The 22,746-nt window shown below is 33.4% G+C and overlaps 1 long non-coding RNA gene across 1 annotated transcript; it reads right to left on the reverse strand.

The window, feature by feature from the left end:
- Window positions 1-512: 512 nt before the first annotated feature.
- On the reverse strand, window positions 513-8,030 carry LOC132743053 (uncharacterized). The gene is made up of 3 exons (XR_009627521.1): window positions 6,672-8,030; window positions 6,210-6,347; window positions 513-642 (listed from the first exon to the last, which is right to left on the reverse strand). It is a non-coding gene; the product is annotated as an uncharacterized LOC132743053 (long non-coding RNA).
- Window positions 8,031-22,746: the final 14,716 nt, after the last annotated feature.

Genomic DNA, 22,746 nt, shown 5'->3' on the forward strand with positions numbered 1-22,746 from the left:
ATACTGTCCTAAGGAATTATTAAATAAATCCTGTATATTAAACACATTTATCCTTGTATTTGGTCACTTTTGATGCATGGAAGCTTAATATGAGATCTGCTGAACATTCCAGTTGTTGTGAAGATCTTGTTGATGTTTCTCTCATCAATTGTTCATTCTGTAAGATAAGCTTCACAACTTGTTGCTACTATGTCACATTTTCAGAAGCTACTGCTAACAGGTCCAGTGATTTATATCCTGTAGCAATAGATTAAATAATGTAATATAATGAAAATAAATCCTGTTATTATTTATATTATTAAGTTAACAACTTGGTTTTTTTTCTATTTATTATATACTTTTCTCTTTTTTGACCTTACAATTCAAAGTGCTTCCCATTTAATATAATATACATTTAATATATGCATTGTCTGACTTAAAAGAAAGTATTTCAAGTAAGACACCAGTGAAAATATAATTCACTACAGTAAAAATGTATATTAATACCTAACGGAACGTTGGTGGTTCTACTCAGGTGCCCGTTCGTGTCTGAAATAATACTTGAAAGGGCACCTTGCATCACAGGCTGCATGAGGTCTTCCTTCACCATTAAAGCTGAAACGTTGACATTTGACCTATACTGTGTCGGTGTGGCATGAAACCCTGGCAATCAAACAAACAAAAATATTTTTATTTTTTACAGTGAAAATATAGGAAAATGAAAATATGCTTTTAATTTCATAAAAATTTCTCATTATTTAATTTAATACAGGATATTCAAATTTTGTGGTATGAAAATTATCTTAGTCATACAACTCAATGAAAACTAGAACTATCACTAAATGTGATTAATACCCCCACAAGACTGCTTCGGAAATGAGGATGTTACTAGTAACAGAATACCTTGTAAAAGAATTGAAATATAGAGTTATGGTTGTGGGCAATTAAAGATAGTTGTGGTTCTTGTATATTGCATTTCCTTTCAATGTGGTTGACCATTGAAGAAGTTTTATTGAATTACTCTGTAATAAGTCCAGAAATACAAAGAAAAGGAAAAAAGGGCAATAACGCTATAAATACTGAAGATGGAGTTATAGTTCTTGTGCACTGCACTTCCTCCCTCTTTTTGTGCTTGACCATTGTATGAAGTTGTTTTGAATTTCAACCAGTACGTTTTAAGTTATGCTCCAGACAAGGAAAAGTATCAAAGGGCAGTAACTCTGTATTTTGTCAAAATGGAGTTATGGCTCTTATGCACTGCACTTCCTTTTAATGTCCTTGACAACTGTATGAAGTTGTATTGAATTCCAAACAGTAGTTTTCAAGTTATGCTCTGGACAAGGAAAAGTAACAAAGGGCAATAACTCTGTAATTTGTCAAGATGGAGTTATGGTTCTTGTGCACTGCACTTCCTCTCAATGTGCTTGACCATTGTATGAAGTTATATTGAATTCCAACCATTAGTCTTCAAGTTATGGTCCGGACAAAAGAAAGCAATGGAAAAGTAACAAAGGGCAATAACTCTGTAATTACTTTAGATAGAGTTATGGTTCTTATGCACTGCACTTCCCCTTACTGTGTTTGACAATTGTATGAAGTTGTTTTGAATTCCAACCAGTAATTTTCAAGTTAAAGGAAAGGTAACAAAGGGCAATAACTCTGTAAAATTAGTCAAGACAGAGTTATGGTTCTTGTGCACTGCACTTCCTCTCAATGTGCTCGACCATTGTATGTAGTTATATTGAATTCCAACCATTAGTCTTCAAGTTATGGTCCGGACAAAAGAAAGCAATGGAAAAGTAACAAAGGGCAATAACTCTGTAATTACTTTAGATAGAGTTATGGTTCTTGTGCACTGCACTTCCCCTTATTGTGTTTGACAATTGTATGAAGTTGTTTTGAACTCCAACCAGTAGTGTTCAAGTTATGCCCCGGACAAGGAAAAGTAACAAAGGGCAATAACTCTGTAATTAGTCAAGATAGAGTTATGGTTCTTGTGCACTGCACTTCCTCTCAATGTGCTTGACCATTGTATGTAGTTATATTGAATTCCAACCATTAGTCTTCAAGTTATGGTCCGGACATAAGAAAGCAATGGAAAAGTAACAAAGGGCAATAACTCTGTAATTACTTTAGATAGAGTTATGGTTCTTGTGCACTGCACTTCCCCTTATTGTGTTTGCCAATTGTATGAAGTTGTTTTGAATTCCAACCAGTAGTTTTCAAGTTATGCCCCGGACAAGGAAAAGTAACAAAGGGCAATAACTCTGTAATTAGTCAAGATAGAGTTATGGTTCTTGTGCACTGCACTTCCTCTCAATGTGCTTGACCATTGTATGTAGTTATATTGAATTCCAACCATTAGTCTTCAAGTTATGGTCCGGACAAGGAAAATGCAACGGACGTCTGGACCGACCGACCGACCACCGTTGACTCCTATATACCCCCCCAAACTTCGTTTTTGGGGGTAAAATTAATCACAATTATTTGTAGAAAAAACTTGTATTTTCTGCTTATTATATACGTTTCTCTTCCAATTGTACTCATTGATTTAAAAGACTTTCCCTTTAACTGTGTGTATTGCCTGAATTTAGAAGAAAGTAGTCTGGTAGGACACAAGTACAATATTGAAAATATATTCACTGCAGCGAAATTACAGAAAAGAAAAATATGCATTTTATTTCAATCAATATTTCATTTACAAGTATATAAAAAATACGGAAAATAGAATAAGTGTATGTTTAATATTAAATTTACTTTACAAGTTCATAGTTGAATAAATAATAATTTATTTCTGCCTCTGAGTTAAATAAAATTAGTACTGAATCTAAACAAATACAATATTCTATTTATCACATATATAAAATAATAATGTTACAGGCTGTTTAAAAAGGGTCATTTTTCAATTTTGCACCTAGAATGTAACTGTAATGCTAAGTATAGGTTAGAGTGCATATTGGGTGTTCTTCGTAAATAAGAAAGCTAACAACAGCTGTCACAGGAGACAGCCAAGCTCGAGTAATAAAATACTGGATGCAGTAAGGAGGACAAAACTATGAAAGAAAAATCAATTATGTTTAATTATGTATTAAGTTATAGTAAAAAAAAAACATTTGTTAAAATAAATTCCAAGATCAAGGGAAATAATTCTAGAAATAGTCACGCTAGAGTTATGAACCTTGTCACACAACATGTATGTAATGATAAGAAGTATATATTTGAAGTTTGAAGTAGTACCTTAAAAAGTAACAAAGTTATAATATTTCTTAAAGAAAATCCCAAGTTCAAAGAGAAATAAATCTGTAAAAATTACTTCAAGAGTTATGAACATTGTCACATAAAATATAATTGATTATAAGGAATAAGTATTTGAAGTTTGAGGTAGATACCTTTAAAACTAAAAAAGTAATAGTAAAAAATAACATTTTTCTAGTAAAAAAATCTAAGTTGATGAGGAGATAATTCTTGCAATATTGGTGCTAGAGTTATGAACCTTGTCACATAAGATGTGGATGATGATAAGGTACATTTATTTAAAGTATGAAATTGATCCCTTTAGAAATAAATAAGTTACAGTAAAAAATAATATTTTTTAAAGAAAATTCTAAGTTCAAGGGGAGATAAATCTTGCAATATTGGTGCTAAAGTTATGAACCTTGTCGCATAAGATGGGGATGATGATAAGGTACATATATTTGAAGTATGAGGTTGATCCCTTAAGAATTAAAGAAGTAACAGTAAAAAATAGTATTTTTTAAGGAAAATTCTAAGTTCAAGGGGAGATAAATCTGAAAATATTGGTGCTAGAGTTATGAACCTTGTCACATAAGATGGGGATGATGATAAGGTACATATATTTGAAATAAAGAAGTAACAGTAAAAAATAGTATTTTTTTAAGGAAAATTCTAAGTTCAAGGGGAGATAAATCTGAAAATATTGGTGCTAGAGTTATGAACCTTGTCACATAAGGTGTGGTTGATGATAAGGAACATATATTTGAAGTTTGAAGTTGATACCTTTAGAAATGACAAAGTTATAGTGAAAAATATTTTACTGCACCAAAACTTTAATCTGAAATCTGGACGCCGACGCCGGGGCGAGTAGGACAGCTCTCCATATACTTCGTATAGTCGAGCTAAAAAGGAGCGGAGCTTGTGAAGCGACTGTAGCTTTCTTATTTACGAAGAACATCCAATATGCACTCTAACCGGCTTAGTGCTCCGCCCATTTTTTTCCACCCAACACACTGCGTGACGTCACACGATAGCCTAAATGGGTATAACCTTATTTGGAAGACGGTAGTGGTACACATTTTCGGGTCACGTGTTTTGCATAGCTAATTCCCGCATTCTGTCTAGGTAAAACAGACAATATCACGGTGCATATCCATATCGGTACCCTCTTTGCGAAATATTCTCAAACAGTACCCTCTTTGAACATGCACAGGTCATTCTCTGCTAAAAACAAACCAGCGATGGATAACAATGCAGTAAAGTTTCATTGTAATAAGGAAATGAGGTATGACACGTAGAAAAGATGTAAACCTCGGAACACTAGAATGTTTTATTTATGTGCTGATTTGTTATGTGCCCGATTTTCATGTACTGCAACTTCACAATAAGCTACAAAAATCGACATGTCTTGCCTCGCCCGTCACCTCGACATATTTTTCGGGCTGAAATGAACCTTTGGCTTGATTATATATGCATCATACATATTTAATATGTTCATATACATATCATCTTCGGACAAATGGCAGTATATTGTCAAAAATAAATGTAAAATTCATAAAAACACCCTTCTTTCGGTTTTGCAGCGGCACAGGCTGTAATATTTACATAAAAGTAAGAAATATTACATACATACTTTGTTGGAATAAAGTGAACTTTTTATTTGGAAATTATAAAATGATACTGGTTCCGTAAGTAATAAAACATTTTTACTGTTATTTTGCCTGTTTTCATTTCAATGAACCTCTTTTTTTTACTTCTATGCCGTAGTGACGATATACATGTGCGTGTACGGAAAAAACATGATGCATAAATATTGATTAGTAGGAGTAAACTTCAAGATCTCTGCACATGCGTATATTGCACTTTAGCGCTCTTCGAAACTTAGCTCCGCCCACTTGCGTTTTATAATATAAAACGTCCAGTTTATATAAAATCTGTTCTATTAAGATTTGAAACCTGAAAATTTGAAAAATCCTCGTCGGTGATTGGCTTAAAAAAAATGGCGAGCACTAACATTAGTGTTTTTCAACACTTTATATATATAACCCAACATCCAAGAGTAATGCACTAGATTGTAATATCATATTTATTAAATGGCTATGTTATGCACCTGTGCTGCGGTTTATGTGATAAATAGAAGATATTGAATGAGTGTAGGTTTAATACTAAACTTATTGTACAAGTTGAATAAACGAGTTCAATAAATTTAGTATTGAATCTACACCACTATAATATTCTATTTATTACATAATTATATAGAATAAGACCTGTAAACTGTTAAAAAAAGTCATTTATCATTGACGCACCTATAGTGTAACACTAACATTAGCACGCTTTAACGCTATGTTTATATATAGCGCAAATGACATCTTGTCAAAGTGTTATTACACTAGTGTAAAATCGTTTTTTCTTTATATGGATTTACTACACTCGTGTGCCGCTGTTTATGTAATAAATGGTTATATTTCATGGAAAATGAGCCATGTCATGTGATGAAATGATTTTTACAATTTTAACATGTGTTCAAGTTTATCAAGTAAATATAGATTTTAAGAATGGTATTTATTTTGTTTCAGGCACCTCTGATTACTCCACAGCACATGCCCAGACAAGATAAAGGATGTGGCAATCTTAAGTTTCCATACACAGACAATCTTTCACAAAGTACATCACAGATATTGAAAGCATCAATGGTCACAATTATGCATATCACAGGTTAATGCATATACTCAAGAACTATCAACTATATCACAACCTAATTCTAAAGAATGGTTAGTAGAGAGGTCAAAAAGCATAACTTATAATATTGTTCCAGATCAGAAAATTATGAATGAATTGTTTCAGAAACTTGTTCACATTTACTGTCAACACTTATAACCATTTATGAGAAAAGAGTAAAAATAATGTAGCAAATTTGTCACGCACAACACTTTGGTAAATCAGTACTGTGCTGGTTGCCACATTACATATATAGATGAAAAAAAAACAACAATTACCAATAAAAGTATCTCCCATTCTGTCTGCTTCCATCTGGCAGGGCCGGTCACCTGATGTTTGTTGTTCTTCACACTTATTACTACTGGTAGCTGGAATATTAGTGTTTGAAGAGGCTTCCATGCAGGATATCTACTGATCTGGAATAATATAATACATTATTTTTTAATGACAAGATGTTATGATGTAATTATTGTATAAAAAGTGACTGCAAGTACTTCTTGCATAATATCTTTAAAGAATGTTATTGATGTTATTATTATAAAATAACAAAATGAAAATATATTTTGTGTATTTTTTAATACACATTAAATTAATGTGTGTTATTTTTTCTATTATTGACTTGAATCACCAATAAAAGGCATTATTATATAATCTATAAATAGCTTTGAAATGCCTTTCCTTGATTGGCTAAGATGCAACTTTTTGTAAAAATTAACAGGTCAATATCAGAGTATATTCACCATTTTTTCCCTAAAAATAGATTTTCTGGAAATCCCCTTAAGACGCAAAACAATGACGTGATGTCACACCAAGTTTATTATTATTATTCTGAAAAAAAAAAAGTTAGGTGACTCGCACATAAAAGTCATATTAGTTTGTTTTAGTTACTGTCTTTACAGTAAACTAGAAATGTGTCCATAGGACATGGGTGCCCCCACCGCGCCACTGTTCTGTCAATCTTATGACTCTAGGTCAAATATTTTTTGAAAACTAAAAATCTTTTACTAAGTAAAGGGCAAGAACTGTACAAATACTGAATAAATCCACAAGCAAACGCTAAGGTGCATAAGTACACATGCTGACCAACATTCTTGTAAACTTTCAGGCCTACAAGTGAAATACTTTTTGAGCTATGCAAGAACAAGTTAAAAAATGCAAATTTATACTACTGTAAGTCAAGGGCAATAACTCTAACAAAACTGAAATAAATCTACATGCAAAGTCCCAGGTGCGTAACTTCACAGTGATGTGAATCATTATTCCTGTAATTTAGTGATATTGATCATTATTCCTAAGTTGGTTGAACTCAAGGAACAAATAACAACATAATGAAACGGTTTTTACTAAGTCAATGAAAATAACTCTACAAATACTGGATAAATCCACAAGCGAAACCCCAGGTGCAAAACTAAATATGCTGAGCGACCTTCCCGTAAGGTTTAATGACTCTATGTCAAATCCTTTTTGAGTTTCATGCGACACAAGTTGAAAATGGCAAAAATTTTCTAAGTCAAGGGCAATAACTCTAAAAATACTATAAATATCCAGACGAAAATACCCAGGTGCACAAATACTAATGCTGATCAACATTCCTGTAAAGTTTCATGACTCTAGGTCAAATACCTTTAGAGTAACATGCGACACAAGTTGAAAATTGCAAAATTTTACTAAGTCAAGGGAAATAACTCTAAAAATACTAAAAATATCCAGACGAAAATACCCAGGTGCACAACTACACATCCTGATCAACATAAGTGTAAAGTTTCATGACTCTAGGTCAAATACTTTTTGAGTTACCTGCGACACAAAAGAGAACGGAGGGAAGGAAGGGCGGACAAGGGTAGATCTAAATGCCTGCCACTAAAGTGGGGGCATAAAAAAAATTGAAATTAAGTGTTCCTATGCGCTCTTAAATATAGGCTCTAGTAATGAAAAAAAAAAAAAAGTAACGAGCTGAAGAAATGTTGATCTCCTTCATATTGAATGGCAGTTTTGATAAGCCTTATAAAATTATTCATGAATTATATAATAAAACAGATAATGTACTTTTTAGCTGGTAAATATGATGTGATATGTACTGCAAAATTAATATTGACCTTTGCTATTGCCTCAGTCAATATTAATTTTTTCAGTACATATCACATCGTATTCACCAGCTAAAAAGTGCATATTAGTAAATAATATCAAGTTAATAATATAGGATGAATCAAATATTGCCTCAATAGCAAAAATTAACATACTACTTTACTGGTCTGCAAAATGTACTCCTGTTGTGTGTACATGTAGTAAACTTATTCAAAAATACCTGAATTTCTTTGTACAACATCAGATCCCTATACATCCACTCTGAAGGAAACTGCTTAGAAATCAGAAAACTTTTTACATGGAATAAAACAATCAAAGGAATTATAACATAAACCATTTGAACAATAACTACTAAAACACTTCCCCTACACATTAATAGTAGTTACTACATCATTAGTGTCCAACTTTACTTGTCATCCAATAAAATTGCTGTATTTCTTAAAAATTATGTGTTATCACTTCCGTCAAAGATTCTAATTTCTGAAGAATAGCACAAATGAACACTTACATATACATAGCAGTTACTATGACTTAAATAGACTTTCATACAAATCTTGACTGTTAAATTTATATGAACATTTTTACAGTATTGACGAAAGTTAATTTGCTGTACTATACTGGATAATGGTACAGCCTATTCTATTCTATTATATGTGATACATACATAAATAACTTTTAAGAAAATGAAATAAACAGAATAGATTAACAAAACAAAAACCAAATAGTCACAGGATATAAATTTTTGTAGGTTTTAAAAAATAATTTTTATTGTTTAACTTTGAGCTAAAGTCTGAAACATTCAGCATTTATTTTCTTTAAATAAACGTAAACTTAGCTAGGCATTCTTAGCAAAATCTGTAATTAGCCATTTTAAAGCCAGGAAAAAATGTCTACACTGAAACAGTTGCAACAGTCATCATAAAATACAGTAACATTGTAAATTACATAATCTCTGCTTCTGGCACTGATATGCTAGATTGCTCTTCATCAAAGTTTAAATGCCTCGTCTTGGGGATGGACGTCCATGTGTCGGCTTGTCAAAGGGTCGAGCTGGATCAGGGTCAGGATGTAGTTCTGTGGGTTGGCCATCCTTGAAATGCTGAAAAAGAAATATGTTTTTATAAAGATCCATACCATGCACATCTAATTCTTGAATAGACAAACAACATCAATAACATTGATCTGAACAGATTTTATGAAATTCCATTTATTTCTTTTCACATAATTATGCGGATCAGAAATGTGGTCAGTTTAAATAATTCTTCTGCAATTCATGGTCAAGGCATAGAAATGAAAGCAAAATTAATACTTAGTATGTAGTAACAGAAGCACAGCTTACAGTACAACTTATTAAGATTTCTTTGTTGATGATTGAAATCAATTATTTTTGTTTTAAATATTTGTTTGTATCTAGTAAGATGTACTTACAAATTAGTGTAATTATTTTACTGGAAAGTACTGCTGAATTCAACATTTTTACTTGCAACCTGCAGCCAACACAGTGCTTGATAAAATGATATCAGAGTGTTATAATTATATAGGACATATTATATGAATTTGCTACTGTAATGGGTTAAAAAATATGAGCAAAATTATAGCGAATCCCAAGCATTGAAGACATTCATAATTTTCAGACCCGTTACTAAAATTGTTTAGTGGTCAAACGGTATGGTACCAGCAAAACTTATCAAGCATTGGCTATGACATTTCTCTTAAAAAATAAATTGAAATAGATGACTACAAACCCTTCAGTAACAAATTGACGAAGGTATCTCATGAAGACCTCATAAGTACATGTATACACCCGTATTCAGAAGCTGATGTTCTAAAGCAACATAGTGTTTAAATTCTGCACATTTGCTACAGCTACATATATTAACTGTAAAACATTTAAATCATTTTATATTGGGGAAAATTGCTAGCCATGGACTGAACATAATTGGACATAGAATTTGTCAATATTGCACATAACTACCAGTTTTACAAAATTTTATCATTTTTATCATTGTAATGAGACTTAAATAAAGTAAAACTTCATTTTATATATCTTAAATAATTTCGATATAATATTCTTAAACTGGTTAGTCATTGCAAGTACTAAAAAAATTTTTCCCGTTTGAGTGAGATATGGAATATATTTTCACTCAGTTCAAATTTAATATACAATTTATAACATCCATCTTGAACTGTCTTGAAAAGCATAACCAGATAATTTCCGATAATGAAAATGAAAAGCTGCAGCTACTGACTGTGTATCTAGCTTTAAACATTCTTCACACCAACATCAACCATGTATTCTCTATATTCACAGTAACAAAAACAGCAATTACTTTATGTATTTATCACAATATTCCAAGTCATTTTTAGTACATTATTGCAGGTCCAATGTACATGTAAATATACAGCACAGTGTCTAAATGAGAAATATCTTATTTCAAATTGAATGGTGAGTCAGTTCTTTTATCTTTCAGAATAGTAGTTACAGCTGCACATGGTAAACAAATAAACCTTAAACTTTATAAAATAACATAGTGAGAAACTAATACAACAACAATCTAGAAGTTTAAAATTGTCATACTTGACAAAACAGGAAGTGCGGAATTGAACAGTGAAGTATATTATAATGATTAATTTGATATTTCCAAAATGAATTAGACAATTGTTAACAACAAAACAATGAAATCCAAACTGGGATTTGAACCCAGGCCTTCTGTTACAAAGTAACAGCTGTTCTACCACTAAACTATCTGGATGCAAATAAGTTGCTTGCTGTAACAATTTTTTTTTTTAAATTTTTTAAAATACTCTCCTAACATTGAAAGTATTAACTGTGTATGAAGTTTCCTTTTTTAGGGTTAATTACAAGTCACTTGTGTGTAAAGTTACAATGTACATTATTGAAACATGAAATGTAATGGAGAGTCATTTGCACATATGAAAATTTCTTAAACAAACAACAGTCTAGTATTTTTCATAATAAATGCATAATACAGCAAAATTACTTTATTCTATTGATAAAAACATTCTTGGCAGATTAAATGGCCCTTTATAAAGAGAATAATGTGCTATTTTCTTTTGACATCAATTTTATCAATTGATGTTAATATGGGCTGGAAACACCATTGCTTTTCACAGAGAAAAAAATATTTCCGAAAACAATTGGGATTCACAATAATTTTGACAAGCAAAATGTTTTATAAATTGTAACAAGAGCTGTCATCCAAGTAACGAATACCCCGGATAAGGTTTCTTAAGCATGCAGGTATTATGAAAAGAATAGAGAATGAAAGTAACTAATTGCTTAATATTGATCTTTGTTTTATTGTACCTGTAATCTCTAATTGTGATAGCGTGAACCTTCAAAATATAAGTGTGACCTTGACCTTGTTTCCTGGACAAGACAGAATGAGATAGACATTTGTGCAAGGTTATTTCAAAATCCCTCACTGCATGACAAAGTTACAGTCTGGACATGATTGTTGTGTAAGTGGGGACACAGAGACAAACAGACAGACATGAGCCTTAGCCGTGACACATTGACATTTGTGCCATTTTATTTTAAAATGCTTCCATGCAAGACAAAATTACTGTACAGACATGAGTTACTTCACACTCTTCTCGAAAGAATAAGTAACCTCAAACTATAAGTGTGACCTTGACCTTGAAGGTAGGGACATGGGTTTAAAGAGGTCGTCCCTATGTGGTAGACATTTATGCCTAGTTATATTAAAATCCTTCGATGCATGACAAAGTTACAGTTCAGACACGATTGTGTGTACCTATAAACCCTAATTGTGATAAAATGAAACAAAACAAAATGGTTGAATGACCTTGACCTTTGAGGTAGGGACATGATTATTGGATGTGACACATTGTCTTGATGTGGTAGACATTTATGCCAAGTTATTCTAAAATCCCTCCATGCATGACAAAGTTATAGTCTGGACACACATGTGTGTACCTATAAACTCTAATTGTGATAAAGTGAAACTTCAAAATGTTAGTGTGACCTTGACCTCGAGGTGGGGATGTGATTACTGAACGCGACACATCGTCTTCTGGTGGTAAACATTTGTGCCAAGTTATTTTAAAATCCCTCAATGTATGACAAAGTTACAGTCCTGACACAAATGAAGTGGGGACGGACAGACGGTGCGATTTTAATATGCCGCCCTTTGGGGGCATAAAATCTGCTATGTTGCAGCATGTATTATATAACTTGTGCAACAAAGTCTTTATAGTTCTAGGTAAACATCTTGTACACAAAACTTTCTTGTACACTGTTTTGAAAGACTTTTTCCCCATTGCTTTCAGGATAGAGTTTCTTTCACAAGCAATAACAATCATCTGCCTATTGCTCTCCTCTGGAGCCTCCGTACGCCATACTGGCCTGTTCAGTATATGAGTGGTTCGCCACTCCTCTTCCTCTACCTTATAGATGTCACTACAACTCCACTATCTGATGGTGAAGGTGATGCTGTCAGTGACCTTGCTTGGGTTGGAGGTGATGCTGGTCTTAATGATGGTGACGGCGTTCTTACCCATAATGAATTTGGTGGTAGTGGTGGCTTACTTTTGCTTACTTCCACTGTCTGCGTTGTTTCTATTTATAGATAAATACTTATAGTCTAACAATTGCAGTTTTACCACAACATATAAACAAGAGCTGTCGGTAGGACAGCACGCTCGACTATTCTAAGTGCTTGATAGTAAAAGAGCCTTGATAATGTTAAATTTTTTAAGTTCACAAAAGGGCTAATTTTTTTTTATAAATTCATGTTATAGGCCTTAGAGAGAGTCTAATTATACAGTATTGGCTTGACTATTCGGAAGGTAATGTCACAAGGGTGTTTTATTGAGTATAATAATACTAATTACCTATGAATACATAAATTTGACAGAAAAGGTACAAATTTTACAATTTTGCAAACTGATGTACATTATTACTATAAAAAAGTATTTTAAATTTCAATTGAATATCTCAAGCAATAATTGAGATATTTGACTTTACAAAAAAACTTTAACCAAAATTTCTAAGTTCCAAAGGGGCATAATTCTGTCAATATTGTAGACAGAGTTATCCAACTTGTCAATCTGATGTACCTTGTTACTATAAATAAGTATTGTAAGTTTCAATTGAATATCTCAAGCAATAATTGAGATATTTGACTTTACAAAAAAACTTTAACTAAAATTTCTAAGTTAAAAAGGGGCATAGTTCCGTCAATATTGTAGGCAGAGTTATCCAACTTGTCAATCTGATGTACCATGTTACTATAAATAAGTATTGTAAGTTTCAATTGAATATCTCAAGTAATAATTGAGATATTTGACTTTACAAAAAACTTTAACCAAAATTTCTAAGTTAAAAAGGGGCATAATTCTGTCAATATTGTAGGCAGAGTTGAGTTATCCAACTTGTCAATCTGATGTACCTTGTTACTATAAATAAGTATTGTAAGTTTCAATTGAATATCTCAAGTAATAATTGAGATATTTGACTTTACAAAAAACTTTAACCAACGCAGACGCTGACGCGGACGGTGACGCCGACGCCGGGGCGACTACAATAGCTCTCATATTCTTCGAATAGTCGAGCTAATAAATGACTATCACAAATGCTTTACATAAAAAAATTATATCCAAAATGCTTTATTTTTTATTAAACTGTCTTTTTTATTTTCAATTTCCAGCACTATTTATTACTTTCTGATTCATAACATAAATCCATTGTTCCTTGAAGTAACCAATTCCTAAGAAATGTAATTCAATTGATGAATTTTATTTTTATATTCATTAATTTAACCACAAACATTGACATGTGCTTTTTTTGTTATCAAGTATGTTGACACTTTCTACTTTTCCTTACATCTTAGTACAGTTTTTCTCAAGTTTGATGTTATTGAAATATTTTGAATCATCTGGAGGCATGTAGCTTTAATCAATTCAGGTATACCATTGTGTCGTCAGTCAACTCTCTGCGTGATATTTACTCCACAGAATGTTCCTTTTTTTTATTCTCTCATGAATTTGCGAAACATTTTACCTCTCCTGATTGTCATGTGTGCACAGTTTTCTTTCAGTTCCAGCACTCTTCGAGCAACATCACTAATCAAACAAGTCTTTTCTTGAAAGAGAACTGATACATCTGACAGTAGATTTGCCCAGTCAATCATAAAATGAAGAAATGTAAAAAATCTCTCAGTTGATAAAACTAAGATGACCCTTTTGCTTTCAGTGCATTCTCATCTCTACCCCAGGATATTTCTTGTAAATGTGTATTTATAAATTTATAATTGTCTTTTATGGATTTTAGGGCTCTGTTTTGACTAGTTACCCATCTAATCTGTTGTAACCCACCATAATTTTTAAGTTCTTTGTCTAGATTAACTAGTGATTTTTCTCACTTAATTGGGAAGAGGCCTGAGCCTCTTTATTTTGGGAAAAATAATCGCTAAAATTGCTGATTTGGGAAGTAAAAAAGTTGGTTTAAGTTCAGATTTTTGGGAAAACTGCATGATTTTAAAGAAAATTTCAACTGGGAAGAGGCCTTTTTTCGGAGTCTGTTATATAAGTAGGAAAATCACTGTTAACAGCAATGTCATATAACTGATGAGTAGTAATATAGATTAAATATACCTTTCCGTTTCAATACTCCTTCAAATTTTTCCAAATAAGCAAACCTTTCTTTGTATCGCAGACAGCTTTCTCAAGATTGTGAGCAACACAAGGCACTAGTCATATAATTTTCACAGTTGTATTCACCTCCCAGATGTTCACTTATAGTGTCAATCAGAAGTTTAACAGCACCGCCTTTCTTCCAAAGATTGACAGCTGCTCCATCTGTATTAATCCAAACAAGTTTTTACTTAAAACCTCTGTATCTACACTAGGGATTAAACGATGATCGAGTATAATCGAAAATTGATCGTTTATAGTTTTGAAAGAACCAACTTAACTGGTTCACATACATAGTTTATTCATTCCTTTATTGAAATTGAGACATAACAATTTTATAGATTTTTTATAATTTATTTGACTAAATATTTTACTCAAGGATGAGCATAGCCATAGTATATCTGTAAACTAGTTTATTTCAGTTGATAAAGTTGTAGTTACACAAAATATAGAATATTGATAGAATTCTTATAAATATTAAAGCATGATATGTACATTGTACATAGTAACTTTGTTGTTGTAAATGTTTCGATTGTATAATCGATGATTGATCGAAAAGCGTTGTTCGATTATTTTCGATGATCTATTATGATTTTTGTCCGATTAAGAAACCCTAATCTACACCTACTGTTTACACAAACCTTTTAATATTGTTCCTTTACACCTTCTGCATGACCATGCTCCAGCTCCACTACATCTTCTAATTTAGTTTTAACATTTCCATCTTTGTTAACATATTCCAGTTCCTTTTCTCGAACACCTTTATCAGGAGAGCCATCAGAAAGAACACTGAAAAATCTAGAAGACTTCACATGTTCAAGTACATAATCTGTTAATACTTCTGAGCAACTAATGCAAAATTGTCTTCAAGCTTTGTCAGTTGATAATTATCATCAACCTTAACACCATAATTTTTAATTTGTAATTTCAAGAGTTCTGGAAATTTTGCAAATGCTTCATATTCTATTGCTATGTAGTATGATGTATTAAATTACGCTTCAAATATTTCAGAGCTCTTTTCAACAGATTTTACAATACTTTTGGCCATAGATGTTTCACTAGGACTTTCAAGAGTAGACTTCCGATTCATACAGATTATATGCTTCTCACTTTTATCATGATAACCGAGAGTCTGTCTCCGATAATTCCCAATATACCCTTCACAATGTTGGATCCTTTGCCACATAATGACGGAAATTCTCTGCAAACACTACAAAACATTTCTTCATTCTCAAATGATATCCATGGATACAGAAGTGAATGTTTCCTTTTTGTCTTGTCATACCTACAAAAAAGAGAGATCATTTTAATTATATTAGATAAAAAGATCAACAATACCCCTCAAAGGTCTATGCAGTCTTTACTTAAATTACCCTTCAGCTCAAAATTTTAACTTACATCAAATTGATGATAGCCGTTCCTAGCCCAGGCAGTTTATAATTGCAATCTGACATTTCCAAAGACTATGTGGCAGCCCAAACATTTCCAAAGACCACACAGTAGATTAGAAATAACCCTTTGAATTAAAAAAAATCAAAAACAAGATTGCATTTGTAAAAAATGCTATGCCACCGCATAAATACAACACTAAAATAGTAATGTAGGAACACATTTTTTTTGTTTTGACCCCAGGGCTTTAATTTGAATGATCTTGCTAAAGGTACACTACACAATGTTTACTGCAAAATGTCTCACCTCTAACCTTTGTCAATTCGAGAAGATGATTTTTTTAAAGTTTTTACTATATACATGTAATGAAAACTATGACCCCGGGGCAGGGCTAGTTTTGACACTAGAGGCAAAATTTGAACAACTTTGGTAGAGTACCTATAGATGATATCATATACCAAATATCAAAGCTCTAAGCCTTGTATCTTCATACAATAAGATTTTTTAATTTTTTACTATATGTACATAGTGAAAATCAATGACCCCCGGGGGTGGGTCCAATTTTGACCCCAGGGCTATAATTTGTTCAATCTTGCTAGAGGTTCACTACACAATGTTTCATGCAAAATATCTAACCTCTAGCCTTTGTCAATTTAGAGAAGATGATTTTTTAAGTTTTTACTATATACATATGAGGAAAACCTATGACCCCCGGGGCAGGGCTAATTTTGACACTAGAGGCAAAATTTGAACAACTTTGGTAGAGTACCTATAGATAATAACACATACCAAATATCAAACCTCTAAGCCTGGTACCTTCAGACAAGAAGGTATTTTAAGTTTTTATTATATGTACATATAGTGAAAATCAATGACCCCCGGGGCGGGGCCGATTTGGACCCCAGGGCTATAATTTGAACAATCTTGGTAGAGGTCTACCAGACAATGCCTTATGCAAAATATCTAAGCTCTAGGCCTTTTGGGTCTTTATGTAACCAAAGGGAAATAATCAGTTGTAGTTTATTGATTGAAATCTGTAGGAGTGATTTCCCTTGGCTGTTTTATTAGTTAATCATGCGTGTAATTGTTCCCGCCGTTTTCTGAGTTGTCATCAGTTTTTGGTAGAAGGCAGACATGTTTTCAGTTGTTTAAAATAATAAATTGGTTTATTAATTCTTAAATAGGATTTTTGGATTTTGGATTGAGGTTTGGTGAAGTTTGATATTGGTTGCTTCCTTTGTTTAAGTGAGTTACAAATGAGCTGTGTGTCTGAAGTTTATTAAAATAAGATATTCATGTATTTGTACATGATTTGTTTACAATGCATCTGATAATGGCAGCATATTTAAAAAGTAATATCTATTTTCAGTAATTAATATAAATCACTGTCATTCTCTATTGTGCACATGTTTAATGACAGTATTTGCAGTAACATCACAAGATTGAGAGGATTTTTGTATGAGTGTCATTGAGTCCAATCCACAATTGGTATGTTATATTGTACAAGTCATATTATTGTTTTACTATTTTATAAGTTTACAATATTCATTTAATAGGCCACTGGATTGAATTATTTAATATTTAATATAATACAGAAAACAGTACTTGGAATGTTCAGTCATTAATTTAGAAGTAATTAATTGATGTAATGGTTTAATGACTGTTATATTGGCTATTTGATGTGAGATGTTTGTTATAATCATGCTATGACTTAAATTGTATATATTGTGTTGTGTTAATGATCTCAGTATGTACATGTATTTAGTATTGCTATATTTGTTTGTTTCAGGGCTTGATCTACTTATTGATCTACATATTAATCTACTTATTGATCTACATATTAATCTTCATATTGATCTTCATATTGATATCTACATTTGATACTGATTATATATTGATTGGTGCTTAAACAAGTGCTTGATGTGAAGTTGTGATGTGACTTTAACCTCTTGGGTTAAATCTACTGGAAGCTTTATATTAATATAGTAATATACTGAGATCATACAATGAATGGACATTTCAATAAAAAGTATTGAACGAACTCAGCCTCGTTGATATTTATTCCTTTACATCTTTAAGGGCATAAACATTTACAAGAAGATTTTTTAAATTTATTCTTATAATTCCTTTTGGTTGCCATGGCAACCAGATTTCTACATGCAATGAAATTCTTTGAACAACTTTGGAAGGCCTTCACCCAAGGATCAATCCTGCCAAGTTTGGTTGAAATTGGACTAGTGGTTTTTCACAAGATTTTTTAAGTTCACTACATAATCTATATAACACACACACAAACAAACACACAAGTCACACACACAAACAAACACACAGTGAATCGCTATATGCCACCGCATCGCAGATGCTGCGGTGGCATAAAAAAATCGGCGATAGCCCTCCCTAGCCTAGGCAGTTTTATATTGCACCCCCACCCACTCCAAGACCATATGACAGATTGGACAAGACTTTCAGAATGGATAGAAAAGGGAGAAGATCACATTTATAACTACATGTGATCTTTCCATTCTGGTAAATAGATAGATAATTCAAATGAAAATAACTTACCTTTCAACGACCTCAACGATAGTTAAAATATTAAGTGGTCTGGGGCCGTACAGTAGCCTGGATTTTTTAATGTGCTTCTGTTTGGTAAATCGACACATGATACGGTATGTTATGAATAAGCGGAAAAATATCAACGCCTGGTATCTCAGACTAGCCGTACAGTAAAATAGCTTTACAAAAATAATTTTCATGTTTATAAAGACGAACAAGGTAACAGGAATTATTTAACCTCTTCACCGGTTAGAATACAAGCATTCGGAACTGCCTCGGGCTATTATCTATAATATAAACTTATCGGAAGTTGCGATGGCGGCCAGTGAAAATAAAGTTATATCCGGCCCGTTATTTTCGTAAGAAAATGAAATGTTTAAAAAACGGCTTATATTAAATTTTTTTATATATATATATGATCAGTACATGTGCTGGGATTGACAAATATACATTTTATTTGGATTTTAAAGGTGTCTGTGAAGCAAAGCAAACCAGCCAAACCAAACCTAGACTAAATCAGGAAACAGTAAACAGTAAACAACGTTTCACTACAGAATGAAGCGAGATTTTGACCAAGAACATACTTTTAAATGATCGAAGAAATTGTGCAGATACATTAAATTTTCTTTGATGTTTAAAAATATCCAACTGTTCTCTTAAACAAACATTTGTTGAGACTTACCGACATATACAGTAAGAGTGTTAGCTCTAGGACAGGGACAAACTTAGGGCCCCGTCGATAAATCTGTCAAATATCTAGGATATACCAGTGTTGAACACTAAATGTGATAAACAAGATTGGATTTCGATTATGGATTTTTTCTTTCAGGTAATATTTTTTTTTTAATATACTAGTGTTTTTTTTCTGAAAAATCATTTTAAGGAGCACTTTTAGAATCTGTTCATAGCTTAATCCATACCCATAACCCTAAATCCTACAGTAACCCTAAACCATTAACCCCATACTTAGAAGTAACCCCGAGTGATCTGGTAGAGAAACATAAATATTGAAGAGATTATATTTGGTATATTGGGTCACAGGTGTTCGGCGCATTGATTGGTCACTAACCCCGGACCAACTCCCCCCTCACCCACTCTACAACCCTCCTACCTCTCAAAACCATGTAAACTGCAGTATTTTTCATTTTAAACATGTTTTAATATTTGGTATATGCCTTAAATTCAATTACCTTCATCTCCCACAAAAAAATAAAACAAGAGCCCGGTTTGAGCCGGGTGATGCTCCCCGAATAGGTTTTGGACACAGGAAAGTACACCTCTTTTAGTTTCAGAGTTATGTCCCTGGAAAAAGTTCAAAGTGCAATAATTCCAAAATTCTGCAAGGCAGAGTTACTGTTCTTTGCACTGCACTTCTAATCAATGTCATTTATCAACCTACAATGTTTCTTGATGATATCTCTTAAGCTACAGTCTCAATTACATCCCGGTAGACGTCCGGGGTGATCCGGGAACAACCGGGGTACATCCGTAACTCTGCCGGCATCGTCCTGGATGATCCGGGAACATCCGGCATTCGACCCCGGATGGAATAAAATATTTAATATCACCGGGATGATCCGGGAAGGTTAATCTTTGCCGGCTTCATCCTTAGCTCTGCCGGGAACGACCGGGATTATACCGGGGAAGCACTGTAGCTCTGCCGGCACAAACCGGGGATGATCCAGGGTATGAAATAGCCAGTAGAGCTACTGTAGAACCCCAGTATATGCCGGCAGAGCCCCAGTAACTACAGGCAGAGCCCCGGAGGATAAAGGTAGAGCTATGGTTGATCCCGGTAGAGCCCCGGCAAAGTCGGATCATTTCAAAAGAATAACGACAATTTGCTATGATTGCACTTGTTTGTATTAAAAGCCTTCCCTTTTCCCTTCTATCCAGTATGGCTTAAGGATTTTTCAGAAAATCATCATGAATTACTATTCTGGAACAATAGATATTATATTAAATAAAATTTATGTATCAATGTTATCATTTTCGAGCGATTTCAATCCCTGGGGTTCTACCGGGGCTCTGCCTGGATCGTCCTGGGTTCTGCCAGGGCTCTGCCTGGATCGACCGGGGCTCTGCCTGGGTCAACCGGGGCTCTTCCTGCGTCATCCGGCATGAACCGTAGCTTCACCTGGGCTCTGTCTGGATGATTTGGAGCGCATCCTGGGTGGTTTGTTGGGAACTACCGTAGTGCTGCCGGGGTAAGTGTGACCGCAACAATAATTTCATCCCGGATCATCCCGGTAACTTACTGGGATGGTCCTGGACTCTGCCGTGAGTAAGTGAGACCGAGGCTTTATGATTTCCGAGTTATGTCCCGGACAACTTCAAAAAGTAAAAATAAACAAAGGGCAATAACTCCAGAATTAGGCTAGGCAGAGTTATGATTCTTGTGCACTGCACATCTACCCATTGAGATATATCTACCAACAAAGTTTCATGTTGATAACTCTTATAGTTTTACAGCTATGTCCTGGACAAGATTTTTCTAAAAGGGGAGATAATTCAAAAATGAGGCTTAACAGAGTTATGGTTCTTTTGCACTGCACCTCTACTCAATGAGATCTATCTACCTACAATGTTTCATCTTGATATCTCTTATAGTTTTAGAGTTATGTTCTGGACAAAGTTCAAAGTGTTAAAATTAACAAAGGGCAATAACTCCAAAATTAGGACAAAAAGAGTTATTGTTCTTATGCACTCCACATCTACCCATTGAGATCTATTCACCTACAAAGTTTTATGTTGATATCTCTTATAGTTTTAGAGTTATGCCCCGGACAAGATTTTTCTATAAGGGGAGATAATTCAAAAACCGGGCAAAATAGAGTTATGGTTCTTTGACACTGCACTCCCCCTCAATGCCCTCTACCTTCAACAAGTTATCTCCAGGGGTTTTCAAGTTATATTTAGTAAAGGTATGCAACTCGCCGCTCATTTTTCAGCACTCATCTTAATATGAACCTCATAACTCACAACATTTTTCACCAATTTTCAATATCTTGGTACCAAATGGTAGGGAATTGATTACTCTTAAAGGAATTGAAGCTGTCACTACAATCATTTCAAGTTTTAAGAAGATATGTAATCTTAAAGACACCGCAAGTGTAACTCGACAGAGACCTGACCGCTGGGTTTTTGTCAAAATTACCCAACTAAACAGAAGTTTATTTGAAATAAATGAATTTTTTTTGTATTGCGCATATAATTATAATCAAATTGTATTATTACATTTGTATTTGTAATAACTGTTCAATGAAAACATCATATAAAACTATATTATAACGAACCATTTTAATGATTTGTTAAATTCTCCATCCAAAATGAAAGTACACATGTATAAACCAATGTATTTGTATGGAGTATTTTCATTGGTTGTGTGAAAACCTTAGACCAATGAAAATACTATGTACAAAACTAGAACTGCCACTATCATGGCGTGAATACCCCCGCATACCACTTTGTCAGAATCAACAGTGGCCATTTAGAGCTCAAGGACAACCTCCCTGCCAAATCTGAGGTTACTAAGCCAGTGCATTGCTAAGTTATGTATTCTACATGCTTCAAATGTGAAAATGTCAAAAATCAATACATTGCGGACAGGACATTCTTTAGCAATTGAGAAGAAAAGCTTTCTTTTTTGTCAAGGGTCCCTGTGACCTTGACCTTTGACCCAGTGACCTCAAAATCAATAGGGGTCACCTTATAGTCATGATCAACATCCATGCAAATATGAAGACTGTGGGTCAAAGGAATCTTAAGGGGTGGACAAACTTTTTGAAGTCAAAGTCCCTATGACCTTGACCTTTGATCCAGTGACCTCAAAATCAAAGGGGTCATCTACTAATCATGATCAACATCCATGCCAAATATGAAGACTGTGGGTCAAAGTAATCTAAAGTTATTGGGCAGACAAACTTTTTAAAGTCAAAGTCCCTGTGACCTTGACCTTTGACCTGGTGACCTCAAAATCAATAGGGGTCATCTACTAATCATGACTTACCTCCATGCCAAATATGAAGACTGTGGGTCAAAGGAATCTTAAGTTATTGGCCGGACAAGCTTTTTGAAGTCAAGGCCCCTGTGACCTTGACCTTTGACTTA

The sequence above is a fragment of the Ruditapes philippinarum genome, unplaced genomic scaffold, assembly GCF_026571515.1.
Source record: "Ruditapes philippinarum isolate M1 unplaced genomic scaffold, ASM2657151v2 ctg10369_1_1_1_1, whole genome shotgun sequence".
Taxonomy (NCBI): Eukaryota; Metazoa; Mollusca; class Bivalvia; order Venerida; family Veneridae; genus Ruditapes; species Ruditapes philippinarum.